This window comes from Magnolia sinica, chromosome 1, assembly GCF_029962835.1.
Source record: "Magnolia sinica isolate HGM2019 chromosome 1, MsV1, whole genome shotgun sequence".
Taxonomy (NCBI): domain Eukaryota; kingdom Viridiplantae; phylum Streptophyta; class Magnoliopsida; order Magnoliales; family Magnoliaceae; genus Magnolia; species Magnolia sinica.
In genome coordinates, this window is record NC_080573.1 from 104,695,252 (window position 1) to 104,714,840 (window position 19,589).

The 19,589-nt window shown below is 39.4% G+C and overlaps 1 non-coding gene across 1 annotated transcript; it reads left to right on the top strand.

Annotated features, from left to right (window-relative positions):
* LOC131221725 (small nucleolar RNA R71) lies at positions 1 to 107 on the top strand. Its single transcript, XR_009159548.1, has one exon. It is a non-coding gene; the product is annotated as a small nucleolar RNA R71 (small nucleolar RNA).
* Positions 108 to 19,589: the final 19,482 nt, after the last annotated feature.

The following is a 19,589-nucleotide window of genomic DNA, read 5'->3' on the forward strand; positions in this document are numbered from 1 at the left end:
AATCCGTGTTGTGAGCATGAACTGACCAAATCTTTGAACCTTTCCCAGCATTAAAAGAATGTTTCATCTTCCTTTTGGGCAAAGTTCATGATCGCTTTTCTGAGGGTAATCGTTTTATGATGTGGGAAGAATTTTTTTATGAATTCCCTCTGCATGTCGTTCCATGTGCCAATGGATCTAGGACGCAGTGAATGTAACCACGTCTTAGCTTTCTCTTTTAAGGAAAAAGGAAAGAGTTTCAGCCTAATTGTATCCTCAGATACATTAGGAAAACATAATGTAGCTATAATCTCATCGAACTCTTTCAAATGTAAATATGGACTCTCTGATTCAAGTCCATGGAATTTGGGAAGGAGTTGGATAACTCCTGGCTTGATGTTCATTTGTCCTGTGTTTTCAGGAAAAATCATACATGAGGGCGTATTCACTCCCGCCGGTTGTAGAAAATCTCGTAAAGTACGAGGCGGGGGTGCCTGTTGCACCTCATTCTCATCTTGGGTATCCTCCACCCTGGGTGGAAGTGGAGGAGGTTGGTCTTCAGCCATAACCTCAGTTAACTCAGGGGATTTCGAGCGGTGTCTAGTCCTGCGATGGATAGTCAACCCCTCAACCAATCCTCCTTCAGTCAAGAGACGTCGAGTGTCGTCACGGGCCCACTTGGGCATGAAAACACTCGCAGCCCTCAGTTAAAAACTTAACCCTAGGAAAATCTAGCAAGAAAGAAAGAGATGGAAAGAAATTACCAAATTGGAGTCCTGAGTTAAAGACCTGCAGAACAAAATAAAATAAGTTAGATTCTAAAAAGAGAAGAACAATTCTTTAAAAGAAAGATAGAAGTGAACTGGCTTCTAAAAGAAAGAATTCCTAAAAGAAAGTGAAAATTTCTAAAATAAGCTAATAGAGACCTAAACTAGAAAGTAGATTACTAAAAGAGAATTGAAAAATAGAAAGTAGGGAAGGAGTGTACCGAATTAGAGATTTCTATCTTAAAGGCCTACAAAATAGGAAGGTTAGTTTCTAAAGAATTCTAAAAATAAATTAAGAAACAAGATTAGATTCTAAAAGTGTCAGAATTAGAAAGTCACTAAAATAAAACAAAAATAGAAAGTTAATTTCTAAGAAAGGAAAGAAATAACTTAAACTCTAAAAATACGAAAAAGTAGAGAGATTAGGAAGGAATTACCAATTGAGAAACTTATGTCCAGATCCTATAAAATAGGAAACAAGTTAGTTTTGAACTCAAATAGAAATAAATAAATAAATAAATAAATAAATAAAAACTAAGGTTAGTAAAATCCTAATCTTAAACTAATCCTAAAACCAATTAATTTCAGAAAATCGTAATCGTCAGTCCCCGGCAACGGCGCCAAAAACTTGTTCACACCCCAAGTGCAGGGTTGTGATGTAGTAATAAACTCGGTAAGACCGAGGTCGAATCCACAGGGACTGATACCTGTACGTTATCTGAAACCAAGAAGAACTAGAACTAGTCGCAGATGCGATCGAAAACAAATAGAATTTAGGAAATAATTGCGGAATGATTATCTAAAACTTAAGTAACTCAGAGGAAGGAAACTAGGGATTCAGAGGATCCACTTGTAGAGATCAGGGAGATCTTTTGCCTGCATCAGGAATCATGGAAATCAAACTGAACTTACTTGATCTGGTTTTCAAGAGATGAAAGGTATATGAATTAGAATGGATTCCATCACCAAACCATGCCCAGGAGACAAAGTAAACAATAGAATTAAACTAATTACCAACCAATCAACAATGTATGAAGATCAGGAAGGTACTGTCATCCTACCATGCCCATGGGACAATGATGAACAACAGGGCTTCCTGACTTCATAAATATAAAAAAGAGGAAAGAAATATTCAAAGCCATTGCAAACCCATTGTAATTTTCGTCACAACAGACCATTAAAGACTAATACAAATATTCCTTATAATAATCAACTAAATCAAATTAAGTTCAGAAATTTAATCTACTTGCATGAAGTAGTATCTCCCATCTCGCTACAGGCTTCACCTCTTAGCCCTAGCTAAGAGGATTAGCCACACATGGATGGGCTGATCATAAAAAAAATAAAGGAAATATAAAGGAAAAGAAGAGAAAAACCAGGCTTAGCTCACGTGCCAGCCCAAACCCAAGCCAGCCGTACGTCCTTCTCTGTTTCTTCTCTCTCTTTTTTTCTCTTCCTTTCCTTCCTTCCTTCAAAGCCAAAGACCCAGCACCTTCACGTTCTTCAATCAGCCTCACAGCCTCCATTTCTTTTCTTCCTGCTGGCGTCCTCACGCTGCCAGCAGCAGACCTTTGCACTGCTTCTCTTTCTCCCTCCCGTCCAGCCTATGTCTAACAGCCGTGCACTCCACGTCCCTCTCCCCGTTTCCAAACTTTTTTTTTTCAACCAAAGACCAGCCCCCCTTTTTATCCTTCAAAGGGCGGTGAAGAGGTCGCAGTAGAGAACCGACGCTGCTGGAGTCCTTCCGGAGAATTTCGCAGCCAGCCACTATAACTGCGTCGCAGCAACGTTTTACACAGCTACAGAAACAGCACCGACACTCCACTTCCTTCGCTTTCTTTGCAAAGAAGCAACGTCCCTTGGGGAATAACTTGATGAGCTACACGATGGACGGTTTGGATCGTCCATCCGATCAAAGGTAGTGGCCCACATGATTCCGGAACATCCGGAACTCGCGGACGAGCGAAACAGGGGCCTGCGAACGCTTCTTACGCTGTTTTGTTGGTGGGGACCACTGCAATTTTTTTTTGAGAAATCCACTCCGTCCACCGGATTCCTCTCAGAATTTCGGTTAGAAATGGATGCTTTTGGGTTGCTTTTGATGCGGTCCACCAGACTTTATGCACTGCCGTTCGTCTTGCGTTCGGATAGGTGAAATTAGATCCTCGCTGCTTCTTGAAAAGCTTCCACCTAGGTCTCGGTTAGTGGACCTGTAGCGTTCTGATGGACGGTCCAGATCTCCCGTATGATGAATCCAAATGGGCCACAAAACTTCCCAGCGGACGGTCCTTGCGCGAAGGGAAACAGAGATTCCGTCTCTGGAAAGGAAGCTGACGGGCGCGCGTTGTTTGAAGTTTTGCTCCGATGTAGTGTACTGCAAGTGCACTTACTGCAGTGCTCGTGCAGCACTCGTGTGGCACCTCAATGATGGTTATGCAAAATCCAATCCGTCCTTCCCCTGTATCATCTCATTTAACAGCTGATACCAAAAATTGAGGCATATCCAGATATCGTGCGGGCCCCAAAATCAATGATTTATGGGCTGATCTGTCCGTTGAGCCAATTTCACAGCGATCCAATGGATGAAGTTTTACGTGTACGGTTCATTTATGGTCTTCAGGCCACGTATGGAGTTTCGAACTGATTGGATGGTGGGAACCTTATGATCTTGCATTCTGGACACTTTTCAGGCCACTTGAGCTTCAATTCCTTGATTTTCTTGAGTCCCTGATGTGTAATTCCTTCGTTCTTGGTCTTCTAGAGTCCGTTCCTTACCTTGGTGCTTCGGGAGCGTCGAATCCATGAATTTACCACCCTTTTTCAGTCCAGGCTCTTAAACACACCCTGCATTACAAACATGATTAAATTAGTCCGATAAACAGTATCATGCGTGTAAATTTATGCAGCAACTGGGTCTGATATGCAATATTTGACCCTCAACATCGACCCCTTGACCCGGTGTTGAAACTCCTGAGAGTCTACCACCCGAGTAAGAGTAAGGACCCGATAAAATTATTCTATTTAATTCAAATAAACTATAAAGTACTTAATAGAAAATTAAAATATCATTATTTATAATTTTTTTAAAAAAAAGATTAAAAAAATTAATGATTTGTATGCATAAGTGTGGTGGCAATTTCTTTTGGGCATGTATGACCTAATCAACATATTGGATGTCAAATAATAAGTACAGTGGGCCTTGGGAGGATTTTAATGGTGGATATCCAATCACTATTGTTTTCCTATGGTGTGGTCACCTGAGACTTATATCCCTCTTATTTTTGGGATAGAGACATAAATGATATGTAAAAATGGATGAACAAAATGGATGAAACACATACATCATGGGGGCCACAAAGCACCGACCACCACCCACCGGGCTGGTGGCAGGGGGAGTAGCCAATCCGTTTCCGTACCACACACCAGCTATATAGCTGCTGTAGGTACGTGTTATACGAAGACGAGACGCTCCTCGAGGTCCAAGTTGTATGAACGGTTCAAAGGAGATCAAAGTTACATGGGCCCTACAATAATGTATTTATTATATCCACACCGTTCATCAAATTTTTGAGATCATTTTAGAACATTATCCAAAAAATGAATCATATCCAATACACAAGTGGACCACACCAAAATTAGCAGTGGGATAATGATTTTCACTGTTAAAAAATTCGCAAGGCCCATTATAATGTTTATTTTCCATATAATCTATTCATAAGGTCCAAAATATTTGGATGAAGTGGAAAACCAAATTTCATATTGATCCAAAACTTCTGTGACCCCAAAAGGGTTTCAATGGTAAACGTTCAATCCCCGCTGCTCTTTGCAGTGTGGTCCAGTTTATATTTAGATCTGTCTTATTTTTTGGCTCAAGCCTTGCAACGAGCTCGCAAAATGGATAGACGGTTTGGATATAACAAATACATCATGATGGGACCCATAGAACTTATGGACATTAATACAACAACCAATCTGCTTACCAATCCCATCCCCAGCCCATCCACTTCGAATGCGAAACACGTCCTATCCCCGCAGGGCTCTGTGGGGCCCACCATGATGTAAGTGTTTTATCTAAGCTGTTCATCATTTTTCTCATATTATTTTAATACATGATCTTAAAGATGAAGCAGTTCCACAACTCCAGTGAACCACACCAATGGATGTTGCAGTGATAATGACATCTACCGTTGAAACCTTTCTAAGGGCCACTGTGATGTTTTTTTTACCATCCAACCTATTCATTAGGTCACGTAGACGTGGATGAAGTGAAAACACAAATATCATCTTGATCCGAAACTTCTCAGCTGCTAAGAAGTTTTGAATGGTGGACATTCAATCCTGCCTTGTGGTCCAATTAATCCTTGGACCTGCCTCTTTTTTTGGCTCACACTTTAAATGATCTAAAAAAGTTGATGGACGGTGTGGATCAAACACATAAATCATGGTGGGGCATAAAGAAGTTTTACATATTAAAAGTTAGTTTTGTATTATGCAAACAATTTAAAGATAAAAAAAAATTTATAGTAAGAGGGGTAATTTTGGAAGTAATTTTTTTTAATAAAAAAACTTTTGGATCCACGTTCACCATTAAGCCAAACTCCTGTCACAGAGAGAATTCAGTGAAAAGCCACCTAGCACTTTCCTTCTTTTTAGTTAATAACGCATTAACAAACACCACTAAACACGGAACATTTTTCCAATTCATGTTAAGTGCAAAAATTCAGCGTTAACAAATAGGCCCTTAGTACCAAAGTGACGTCACTAAGTTTTGTGTGCCCCAACATGACATGAACGTATGTTTTATATCCACACTATTTAGCCATTTGGAGAGATCATTTTAGGGTATTAACCAAATAATTAACTAGATCCAAAGCTTGAGTGGACCACACTATAGAAAACACTAGGGAGAGTGACACCCACCATTAAAAACTTCTACACTTTACAAATGTTTTCGATCAAGCTGATATTTGTCTTTTCGATCAACCATGACCATCACGTGGGTCACCAGGTGAATTAAGAGGCTTTTGGGTGGTTGTCAATTCCCTCGTTAGATGGCCCTGATTTTGGGGGATTATATTATGATGATCGAACTCAATTTGTGGGAACCTCTATGATGTGTGTGTTATATCTACACTATCCATCCATTTAGTGCGACCATTTTAGGACATGAGCCCAAAAATGATACAGATCCAAAGCTCAAGTGGATCACAACACAACAGTGGGTCTGAACGCTTACCATTGAAAACTTCTTAAGAGCCATAGAAATTTGGATCAGGCTGATACATATTTTTTTATCCCTTCATTTAGGTCCATGTGATCTTATCAGCTAATTGGATGACAAATAAATATCATACTAAGGGCCTATTTGTTAACGCTGAACTTTTATGCTTAATGTAGAATTTGAAAATTATTCCACGTGTAGTGGTGTTTGTTAATGCATAAGAAGGTAAGCATTCCATGATTTTATGTTCTTCGTATTGAAATGAAATTTACCTGTATTTTCTTGCTTAACGGGGAATGAAGAATGCGCTCCGTGATTATTATTTTTTTAATCCAAAATTGTCATGATATATGTGTTTTATCCATTCCATTCATCCATTTTTAAAGATCATTTTAGGTCTTGATACCAAAAATGAGAGTAATATAAATCTCAAGTGGACTACACCACAGGAAAACAATAGTGATTGAATATCCACCATTAAAATTCTCCTAAGGCTATTTGACATCCAATTTGTTGGTTAGGTCATATAGACCCAGATGAATGAAAAAAACAAAGACGGGCTTCATCCAAAACTTTTATGGCCCCCAAAAAGTTTTTAATGTTCAATGTTCATTCAACACTATTTTCCTGTAATGTGGTCCACCTAAGATTGGGATATAGCTCATTTTTTGTCTCATACCATAAAATGATCTAGAAATATAGATGGACGGCATGGATGAAACACATACATCATGGTGGGGCCAAAATAGCACCGACCAAAGCCATTGGCTGGTGGCAGGGGAGTAGCCAATCCGTTTCCGCGGATGCGGATGGGATACTGACAGGTTTCCTGCCCAAGGATTTTGTGTGGAGCCAACTTAGATGTTTGTGAGAAATCCAACCGCTCTATCCATTTTTTGAAGCTCATTTTATGACATGAGACCAAAAATGAGGAGGATCCAAAACTCAAGTGGGCCACACGAGAGGAAACAATGGAAATTTAGTGACCACCGTTGAAACATTTATATGGCCATAAAAGTTTTGTAACAGTCTAATTTTTTGGTGTTTTCACTTTATCTGAGTGAAAATGTCCTTATAAATGGTTTCAATGGCATATAAACACTAAGGTGGAGCCTAGGAAGGTTTCAACGATAGACATTCCTTTCCCCACCGTTTCATCTCCTATAGCCCACTTGAGTTTTGGATCCTCATCATTTTTGGTCTCATGTCATAAAATGAGCTTCAAAAAATGGATAGAGCGGTTGGATTTCTCACAAACATCTAAGTTGGCTCCACACAAAATCCTTGGGCAGGAAACCTGTCAGTATCCCATCCGCATCCGCGGAAACGGATTGGCTACTCCCCTGCCACCAGCCAATGGCTTTGGTCGGTGCTATTTGGGCCCCACCATGATGTATGTGTTTCATCCATGCCGTCCATCTATATTTCTAGATCATTTTATGGTATGAGACAAAAAATGAGCTATATCCCAATCTTAGGTGGACCACATTACAGGAAAACAGTGTTGAATGAACATTGAACATTAAAAACTTTTTGGGGGCCATAAAAGTTTTGGTTGAAGCCCGTCTTTGTTTTTTTCATTCATCTGGGTCTATATGACCTAACCAACAAATTGGATGTCAAATAGCCTTAGGAGAATTTTAATGGTGGATATTCAATCACTATTGTTTTCCTGTGGTGTAGTCCACTTGAGATTTATATTACTCTCATTTTTGGTATCAAGACCTAAAATGATCTTTAAAAATGGATGAATGGAATGGATAAAACACATATATCATGACAATTTTGGATTAAAAAAATAATAATCACGGAGCGCATTCTTCATTCCCCGTTAAGCTAGAAAATACAGGTAAATTTCATTTCAATACGAAGAACATAAAATCATGGAATGCTTACCTTCTTATGCGTTAACAAACACCACTACACGTGGAATAATTTTCAAATTCTACATTAAGCATAAAAGTTCAGCGTTAACAAATAGGCCCTTAGTATGATATTTATTTGTCATCCAATTAGCTGATAAGATCACATGGACCTAAATGAAGGGACAAAAAAATATGTATCAGCCTGATCCAAATTTCTATGGCTCTTAAGAAGTTTTCAATGGTAAGCGTTCAGACCCACTGTTGTGTTGTGATCCACTTGAGCTTTGGATCTGTATCATTTTTGGGGTCATGTCCTAAAATGGTCGCACTAAATGGATGGATAGTGTAGATATAACACACACATCATAGAGGTTCCCACAAATTGAGTTCGATCATCATGATATAATGCCCCAAAATCAGGGCCATCTAACGAGGGAATTGACAACCACCCAAAAGCCTCTTAATTCACCTGGTGACCCACGTGATGGTCATGGTTGATCGAAAAGACAAATATCAGCTTGATCGAAAACATTTGTAAAGTGTAGAAGTTTTTAATGGTGGGTGTCACTCTCCCCAGTGTTTTCTATAGTGTGGTCCACTCAAGCTTTGGATCTAGTTAATTATTTGGTTAATACCCTAAAATGATCTCTCCAAATGGCTGAATAGTGTGGATATAAAACATACGTTCATGTCATGTTGGGGCACACAAAACTTAGTGACGTCACTTTGGTACTAAGGGCCTATTTGTTAACGCTGAATTTTTGCACTTAACATGAATTGGAAAAATGTTCCGTGTTTAGTGGTGTTTGTTAATGCGTTATTAACTAAAAAGAAGGAAAGCGCTAGGTGGCTTTTCACTGAATTCTCTCCGTGACAGGAGTTTGGCTTAATGGTGAACGTGGATCCAAAAGTTTTTTTATTAAAAAAAATTACTTAAATTACCCCTTTTACTATAAATTTTTTTTTATCTTTAAATTGTTTGCATAATACAAAACTAACTTTTAATATGTAAAACTTCTTTATGCCCCACCATGATTTATGTGTTTGATCCACACCGTCCATCAACTTTTTTAGATCATTTAAAGTGTGAGCCAAAAAAAGAGGCAGGTCCAAGGATTAATTGGACCAGAAGGCAGGATTGAATGTCCACCATTCAAAACTTCTTAGCAGCTGAGAAGTTTCGGATCAAGATGATATTTGTGTTTTCACTTCATCCACGTCTACGTGACCTAATGAATAGGTTGGATGGTAAAAAAAACATCACAGTGGGCCATGTAACTTTGATCTCTTTGAACCGTTCGTACAAGGGACGCGGACTGCGTAATACCCCCGCCCATCCCTAGCTCCGAACGGGCATAATATGAGAAAAATGATGAACAGCTTAGATAAAACACTTACATCATGGTGGGCCCCACAGAGCCCTGCGGGGATAGGACTTGTTTCGCATTCGAAGTGGATGGGCTGGGGATGGGATTGGTAAGCAGATTGGTTGTTGTATTAATGTCCATAAGTTCTATGGGTCCCATCATGATGTATTTGTTATATCCAAACCGTCTATCCATTTTGCGAGCTCGTTGCAAGGCTTGAGCCAAAAAATAAGACAGATCTAAATATAAACTGGACCACACTGCAAAGAGCAGCGGGGATTGAACGTTTACCATTGAAACCCTTTTGGGGTCACAGAAGTTTTGGATCAATATGAAATTTGTTTTTCCACTTCATCCAGATATTTTGGACCTTATGAATAGATTAGATGGAAAATAAACATTATAATGGGCCTTGCGAATTTTTTAACAGTGAAAATCATTATCCCACTGCTAATTTTGGTGTGGTCCACTTGTGTATTGGATATGATTCATTTTTTGGATAACGTTCTAAAATGATCTCAAAAATTTGATGAACGGTGTGGATATAATAAATACATTATTGTAGGGCCCATGTAACTTTGATCTCCTTTGAACCGTTCATACAACTTGGACCTCGAGGAGCGTCGACGCTCGTCTTCGTACGACAGTATCTATGCTAGTTATATAGCTGGTGTGTGGTACGGAAACGGATTGGCTACTCCCCCTGCCACCAGCCCGGTGGGTGGTGGTCGGTGCTTTGTGGCCCCCATGATGTATGTGTTTCATCCATTTTGTTCATCCATTTTTACATATCATTTATGTCTCTATCCCAAAAATAAGAGGGATATAAGTCTCAGGTGACCACACCATAGGAAAACAATAGTGATTGGATATCCACCATTAAAATCCTCCTAAGGCCCACTGTACTAATTATTTGACATCCAATATGTTGATTAGGTCATACATGCCCAAAAGAAATTGCCACCACACTTATGCATACAAATCATTAATTTTTTTAATCTTTTTTTTTAAAAAAAATTATAAATAATGATATTTTAATTTTCTATTAAGTACTTTATAGTTTATTTGAATTAAATAGAATAATTTTATCGGGTCCTTACTCTTACTCGGGTGGTAGACTCTCAGGAGTTTCAACACCGGGTCAAGGGGTCGAGTACCCATAGGTGGTGAAATTCCACTACGGGGTGTGTGCGAAAATAAAAAAATAAATAAAAAGAAAATAGAATAATTTTATTTTTATTTTATAAAAAATAATTTCTTTATAAGGTAAAACATTTCCAAACAGGAGATAGGGGCAAATGTGTCAAATTAACATATTTCACACATTTTAGATGTTCGTTAACCATCGTTTCAAATTCAGTAATTAATTTTTAGACTTTAGTCATAATTACCAAATAAGTTTTTTGACTTTAGATTTCAAATTCAGGCTTTAGAATTCAGATTCAGGCTTTAGACTTCAGATTTAACAAACGGGTCTAAGTCTTTCTAACTAAATCAATATTTCAGTAGTTAATCTGCGTCCTGCCGACATGACCTAATGAAAAAGCAAAACTCGCCATATGCGACAAAAACGATGCTTCCATTTTAACTGTGGGCTTGCATTTTGTGCATGCACGTGACTTTGTAAGGGCAGTTCAAATCACATAACCCAACCTGTAATGGCAGCATTGATTTTCAATGCCATTACAATGACCACAACCTACCGGATTGTTGGTGTATATACTGATATAATGGTGGTGTCCAAATCACGTTGAGGGTTAAATTAGAAGACATGGCATATGTCAAATTTTCAAAGGTGAAGGTGGATTACAAGGACCAACCGCTGGCAAATGTCAAGTTTAGATGGACCAAATTGTATGATTGACACACTTGGGTGCTATACTGGCGTCGTCCAAATCACGTTCAAGGTTACATTGGTACTACTCTACATTTGTTTTTAACTTTTGAAAAACTCTTTTTTTCTTTTCCATTACTTTTATATTGCATCTGACAGATTGGCTATTTAAAATTTCTAGGTCCCACCATGTGTCTGATCCACACCACACTGTCCATCCGTTTTACCATCTCTTTTTAGGGCATGAACCTGAAAATGAGGCAGATTGTAAGGTTCAAGTGGACCACACCACAGGAAACGGTGGTTGGATGAATTTGTGTAGGGCTCACAGTGGTATGTATGTCTTCCAACCTGTGCATAAGGTCAGAAAGACAGATGAACCAGAAACACAAACATCAGTTGATCCAAAACTTTTGTGGGCCTCTACAAGTCTTCAATGGTAAGTGTCCATTTCCCAGTGTAGCATGTGTTGTGGTCCATATGCACTTTGGATTTGCCTCATTTTTGTGCTTATACCTAAAATGAGCTAATAAAATGAATGAACAACATAGATCAGACACATACATCATAGTGGGCCCCAATGTCTTACAACATTTAAAGCGGAGATAAAACTTAGATGTATTTCAATTTAAAAACACTAAAATGGAGAGGAGCAAAGAGATGTCCCAAATGTCTCTAGGGGCCCGTTTAGACGCAACTTCCACAAAAGGCAGAGCATTCTGCCACTCCTATTCCATCAGTCAAATCTTGAAAACAATGCTTTAGGATAGGTTTCCAAATGGGCTTACATCTCTGAACCTTAGCTCAAACCTGGGTCGAGCCAACCTGGTCCAGAAATGTTACCGTGCGAGCCAACCATTCCAAGCCCAGCTCAAGCAGCTAGCTCAGTCCAACGGCGAGGATACTTGCACTACGTTCGACGCCGTAGCAGCACATGTGTGGAGGTGTTGGGTGAAGGCGCTCGATATCCGTCCTCTGGATTATGATCTACGGCTGACGTTCGCCATCAATGTCCGTCTTAAACTGACAGATCCACCGTTGAAAGATGGTTTTTTGGGCAATGCAGTATGTGTAGCGTGTGCTACGAGCACGGTGGGCCAGCTTGTTGATGGACAAATCTCCGCCGTTGCTCGATTAGTCCGTGAGGCCCATCTTGGGATGTCAGAAGAGTATGTGCGGTCCACGATCGATTACATCGAGGTGGATCGGCCTACAAGGCTCGAGTTCGCTGGGAAGCTGACGATCACGCAGTGGACCCGGTTCTCTATCTATGAGTCGTCGGATTTCGGGTACGGCCGGCCCGTTTACGCAGGCCCGATTGATCTGAAGCCCACACCACAGATGTGCGTGTTCTTGCCAGATGGTGGGCCATCTCCAGGTGGGTCGATGATCGTGTGGATTTGCTTGCCTGAATCTGCTGCTACTAAGTTCGGGGAGTGTTTGTTTGAAGTGGAGAAAAGGTTGTAATCAGTGAAGTAGTACCATGCTCTTGGTACAGCTTAGGGTGTACTGAAATAACAATGGCAACTATTATATAGAGTGTGAAATGTGCCTTCATTTCCATCACATATTATGTGAAAATTGGATATGGGGCCATAGTTGATTCACTAATAGACTAGGAACATTCAAGTGGGTTACAAATTTTTATTAATTTTTAGGCCGAGTATTAGTGTTGTGTGCTCTGAAAAGCTAATGTGTTTATTTTAATGATTGATTAATCTTAACCATAGATCATGATAACCGTATTATGTCAAGTGTGGACATATCATTAATTACATGACCAAGTTACGTGGGCTCACTATGATGTATGTGCTTTATCTACACCGTCCATGTATTTGGAGATATATTTTTAGGGCATGAGTTAAAGAATGAGGCATATCCAAATATGTAGTTGACCCCACCACAAAAAACAGTGGGGAGATTGATGCCTACCGTTGAAACCTTCCTGAGGCTCACCATGATTTGTATTTGAAATCCAACATGTTCACGAGTTAACACAGACATGAAGCATGGAAAAAACAAATATAAGCTTGCTCAAAAACTTTTGTGGCCTATTTAAGTTTTTAATGGTGGGCGTCACTCTCCCCACTGTTTTCGCTGGTGCAGTCAATCGGAGCTTTGGATTTTACTCATTCTTTAGACATTTACCTAAATTTATCTTTCAAAATGGATGGACGACGTGGATATAAAACATACATCATGATGGGGCCCACATAACTTGGTGACGTCACTTCAATAGCGAGTCTGGGACTAGAGCTGGGCATTGGTCTGAGTCGGATCGGATTGAGTCTAACTCGATCCGATCCGAAATCTCAATGGCCTGACCCAAACTCGATTCGATCCAAAACCGAGTCCGGGTCACTCGACTCGAACTGATCCGAAATGTACATGGCCTGATTCGATCCGAGTCCGACTAGATCAAGAAAACCGAGTCGGATCGGATTGGGCATGGTTCGAATCGGTCCAAATTTAATTTTTTTTCCTCATGATCATCATTGTGGGACCAATCGTTTCAATGGATCGAATGATGTATATAGATGACATGTTGGCTATTTGCAGTCAATGGAGGGTAGCTTTACCGTCTATTGAGATGGATCTGAGAAATTCTCAAATCTGAACTACCTTAAAAAGCAAGTAACCTCTACCCAAACTACCCTCACCTTTACATCTCTCCCACGTGCATTCACAGCTTGCACGGGCCATCACATGGAAGGGCAAAAGAGTCATTATGTCCAACTGACATCCCACACTAGTGACCCTAAAATGGCCACACCTCCACATGTTAGCGTCTTGCGGACATGTGACTGACCCTTCATTTAATACTCTGATAGAGCACCGGATATCATACTCATGCCCAGATATAAATGCACCTAAACCCGATCGGGATCGTTTCCAATCAGATTGGATTCTGGATCGGATCGGTTCATATTGATATGGATCCGAACTCAACTTGAAAAGCTTTCAGATCTGGATTGCCCCACTCGATCCGCACCGATCCAGGCCGTTGGATTGGTTCGGATTGGGTCGGATCCACCAGATCAGGTCAAGATTGCCCAACTCTATCTGGGACGCAGATTTCCAGGAGAAGCCTTTGGCATGAAGTTCCTGTGCAAGGATTCTGGGTGGGGTCTACTGTGATGTTTTTGAGAAATCAAACCCATCCATCTGTTTTTCGACATCATTTTAAGACATGCTACCAAAAATGAGGAGGATCCAAAACTCAAGTGGGCCATAGGAGAGGGAAAGGAATGTCTATCGTTGAAACCTTCCTAGGCTCCACCTTACTGTTTATATGCCATCTAAACCGTTTATAAGGTCGTTTTCACTCACATAAAGTGAAAACACTAAAAAATTAGACCGTTACAAAACTTTTATGGCCATATAAATGTATCAACGGTGGTCATTAAATTTCCGCTGTTTCCTCTCGTGTGGCCCACTTGAGTTTTGGATCCTCCTCATTTTTGGTCTCACATCATAAAATGAGCTTCAAAAAATGGCTAGAGGGGTTGGATTTCTCACAAACATCTAAGTTGGCTCCACACAGAATCCTTGGGCAGGAATCTTGTCAGTATCCCATTCGCGTCTGCAGAAACGGATTGGCTACTCCCCTGCCATCGGCCAATGGCTTTGGTCGTTGGTATGTGGGCCCCACCATGATGTATGTGTTTCATCCATGCCGTCCATCTATGTTTCTAGATCATTTTATGGTATGAGCCAAAAAATGAGCTATATCTCAATCTTAGGTGGACCACATTACAGGAAAACAGTGTTGAATGAACATTGAACATTTAAAACTTTTTGGAGGCCATAAAAGTTTTGGATCAAGCCCGTCTTTGTTTTTTTCATTCATCTGGGTCTATATCACCTAATCAACAAATTGGATGTCAAATAGCCTTAGGAGAATTTTAATGGTGGATATTCAATCACTATTGTTTTCCTGTGGTGTGGTCCACTTGAGATTTATATTCCTCTCATTTTTGGTATCAAGCCCTAAAATGATCTTTAAAAATAGATGAATGGAATGGATAAAACATATATATCATGACAATTTTGGATTAAAAAATAATAATCACGGAGCGCATTCTTCATCCCCACGTTAAGCTAGACATCACAGATAAATTTCATTTCAACACGAAGAACATAAAATCGTGGAGTGCTTACCTTCTTATGCGTTAACAAACACTACTACACAGGGAACATTTTTCAAAATTCAGCGTTAACAAATAGGCCCTTAGTATGATATTTATTTGTCATCCAATTAGCTGATAAGATCACATGGACCTAAATGAAGGGATAAACAAATATGTATCAGCCTGATCCAAATTTCTATGGCTCTTAAGAAGTTTTCAATGGTAAGCGTTCAGACCCACTATTATGTTGTGATCCACTTGAGCTTTGGATATGTATCATTTTTGGGCTCATGCCCTAAAATGGTCGCACTAAATGGATGGACAGTGTAGATATAACACATACATCATAGAGGTTCCCACAAATTGAGTCCGATCATCATGATATAATGCCCCGGCCATCTAACGAGGGAATTGACAACCACCCAAAAGCCTCTTAATTCACCTGGTGACCCACGTGATGGTCATGGTTGATCGAAAAGGCAAATATCAGCTTGATCGAAAACATTTGTAGAGCGTAGAAGTTTTTAATGGTGGGTGTCACTCTCCCTAGTGTTTATAATAGTGTGGTCCACTCAAGCTTTGGATCTACTTAATTATTTGGTTAATACCCTAAAATGATCTCTCCAAATGGATGAACAATGTGGATATAAAACATACGATCTTGTCATGTTGCGGCTCACAAAACTTAGAGACGTCACTTTGGTACTAAGGGCCTATTTGTTAACACTAGATTTTTGTACTTAACATGAATTGGGAAAATGTTCCACGTTTAGTGGTGTTTGTTAATGCGTTATTAACTCAGAAGAAGGAAAGCGCTAAGTGGTTTTTCATTGAATTCTCTCCGTGACAGGAGTTTAGGTTAACGGTGAACGCGGATCTATAAGTTTTTCTATTAAAAAAAATTGCTTCCAAAATTACCCCTTTTACTATAGAATTTTTTTTTATCTTTAAATTGTTTGCATAAATACAAAACCAACTTTTAATATGTAAAACTTCTTTATGCCCCACCGTGATTTATGTGTTTGATCCACACCGTCCATCAACTTTTTCAGATCATTTAAAGTGTGAGCCAAAAAAAGAGGTAGGTCCAAGGATTAATTGGACCACAAGGCGGGTTTGAATGTCCACCATTCAAAACTTCTTAGTAGCTGAGAAGTTTCGGATCAAGATGATATTTGTGTTTTCACTTCATCCACGTCTACGTGACCTAATGAATAGGTTGGATGGTAAAAAAAAACATTACAGTGGCCCTTAGAAAGGTTTCAACGGTAAATGTCATTATCACTGCAGCATCCTTTAGTGTGGTTCACTGGAGTTGTGGACCTGCTTCATCTTTAAGATCATTTATTAAAATAATATGAGAAAAATGATGAACAACTTAGATAAAACACTTACATTATGGTGGGCCCCACAGAGCCCTACGGGGGTAGGACGTGATTCACGTTCGAAGCGGATGGGCTAAGACAGATTGGGAAGTGAATTGGCTGGTGTATTGACATCAACAAGTTCTGTGGGTCACATCATGAAGTATTTGTTATATCCAAACCGTCCATCCATTTTGCGAGCTCATTGTAAGGCTTGAGCCTAAAAGTAAGACAGATCTACAGATAAACTGGACCGCACTGCAAAGAGCAGCGGGGATTGAACGTCTACCATTGAAACCCTTTTGGGGTCACATAAGTTTTGGATCAATTTGAAATTTGTTTTTCCTCTTCATCTAGATATTTTGGACCTTACGAATAGATTAGATGGAAAATAAACATTATAATGGGCCTTGCGAATTTTTTAACGGTGAAAATCATTATCCCGCTGCTAATTTTGGTGTGGTCCATTTGAGTGTTGGATATGATTCATTTTTTGAATAGTGCTCTAAAATGATCTCGAAAATTTGGTGAACGGTGTGGATATAATAAATACATTATTGTAGGGCCCATGTAACTATGATCTCCTTTGAACCGTTTGTACAACTCGGAACTCGAGGAGTGTCGGCGCTCGTCTTCGCGTGACTGTATCTATGCCAGTTATATAGCTGGTGTGTGGTACGGAAACGGATTGGCTACACCCCCTGCCACCAGCCAGGTGGGTGGTGGTCGGTGCTCTGTGGCCCCCATGATGTATGTGTTTCATCCATTTTGTTCATCCATTTTTACTTATCATTTTATGTCTCTATCCTAAAAATATCCTAAAAATAAGAGGGATATAAGTCTCAGGTGGACTACACCACAGGAAAACAATAGTGATTGGATATCCACCATTAAAATCCTCCTAGGCCCACTGTACTTATTATTTGACATCCAATATGTTGATTAGGTCATACATGCCCAGAAGAAATTGCCGCCACACTTATGCATACAAATCATTAATTTTTATTATTTATTTTTTTATGAATAATTATATTTTAATTTTCTATTAAATACTTTAGTTCATTTGAATTAAATAGAATAATTTTATCGTGTCCTTACTCTTACTCGGGTGGTAGACTCTCAGGAGTTTCAACACCGGGTCAAGGGGTTGAGTACCCATAGGTGGTGAATTCCCACTACGGAGTGTGTGTGTGTGTGTGTGTGAATAAAAAATTAAAAAGGAAATAGAATAATTTTATTTTCATTTAATAAAAAATAATTTCTTTATAAGGTAAAACATTTCCAAACAGGAGATAGGGGCAAATGTATTAAATTAACATATTTCACACATTTTAGATGTTTGTTGACAAACAGATCGTTTCAAATACAGTAATTAATTTTCAGACTTTAGCCATAATTACCAAACAAGTTTTTTGACTTCAGATTTCAAATTCAGGCTCCAGAGTTCAGATTCAGGCTTTAGACTTCAGATTTAACAAACGGGCCTAAGTCTTCCTAACTACTCAATCAATCTGTCAGTAGTTAATCCGCATCCTGCCGACATGACCTAATGAAAAAGGAAAACTTGCCGTATGCGACAAAAACGATGCTGCCATTTTAATTGTGGGCCTGCATTTAATGCATGCGCGTGACTTTGCAAGGGCAGTTCAAATCACATAACACATAACCTGTAATGGCAGCATTGATTTTCAATGTCATTACAATGACCACAACCTACCGGGTTGTTGGTGCATATACTGATATAACGGTGGTGTCCAAATCACGTTGAGGGTTAAGTTAGAAAATATGGCATATGTCAAATTGTCGAAGGTGAAGGTGGATTACAAGGACCAACCGCTGGCAAATGTCAAGTTTACTTGTACCAAATTGTATGATTGACACACTTGGGTGCTATACTGGCGTTGTCCAAATCACGTTCAAGGTTACATTGGTACTGCTCTACATTTGTTTTTAACTTTTGAAAAACTCTTTTTTCTTTCCATTACTATTATATAGCATCTGACGGATTGGCTATTTAAAATTTGTAGGTCCCACCATGTGTCTGATCCACACCACACTTTCCATCCGTTTTACCATCTCTTTTTAGGGCATGAACCTGAAAATGAGGCAGATCGTAAGGTTCAAGTGGACCACACCACAGGAAACGGGGGTTGGATGAATTTGTGTAGGGTTCACAGTGGTATGTATGTCTTCCAACCTGTGCATAAGGTCAGAAAGACAGATGAACCAGAAACACAAACATCAGTTGATCCAAAACTTTTGTGGGCCTCTACAAGTCTTCAATGGTAAGTGTCCATTTCCCAGTGTAGCGTGTGGTGTGGTCCATATGCAATTTGGATTTGCCTCATTTTTTGTGCTTATACCTAAAATGAGCTGATAAAATGAATGAACAGCGTAGATCAGACACATACATCATAGTGGGCCCCAATGTCTTACAACATTTAAGGGGGAGATAAAACTTGATGTATTTCAATTTAAAAACACTAAAATGAAGAGGAGCAAAGAGATGTCCCAAATGTCTCTACGGGCCCGTTTAGACGCAACTTCCACAAAAGGCAGAGCATTTTGCCACTCCTATTTCATCGGTCAAATCTTGAAAACAATGCTTTAGGATAGGTTTGCCAAACGGGCTTACATCTCTGAACACAGGTTTTGATCGGGTGGCCAAATGGTCCTAATTACATCTCAGATACTGTATGTGGCATGCAGGCAGAGATGTCAAAAATGGATTGACAATTTTTCAATACCAAATGACCCTCTGCCTGTGCAGATTGTGGGATGACAGATATGCTCCTTACCTGATTTTCTTTTAAAAATCTATCGAAGCTTTTGGCAGCAAAAGATATATAAAATTTTATGAATATAACATTCGTGTCTAATATGAACTCTGCAGCAATTCAAATTTTCATTTTACTATCAAGAAATGTAAATGAAGAAAAAGAACCATTTTCATCATTATGGTTCACTCAACCAACCATCCCCTTCTTAAATGAGAGGCTGAGGAAGTAGGCAAAGACAACAAAATGTTAAACAGGGATTGGCACCGCCAGTTCTGTCTTACA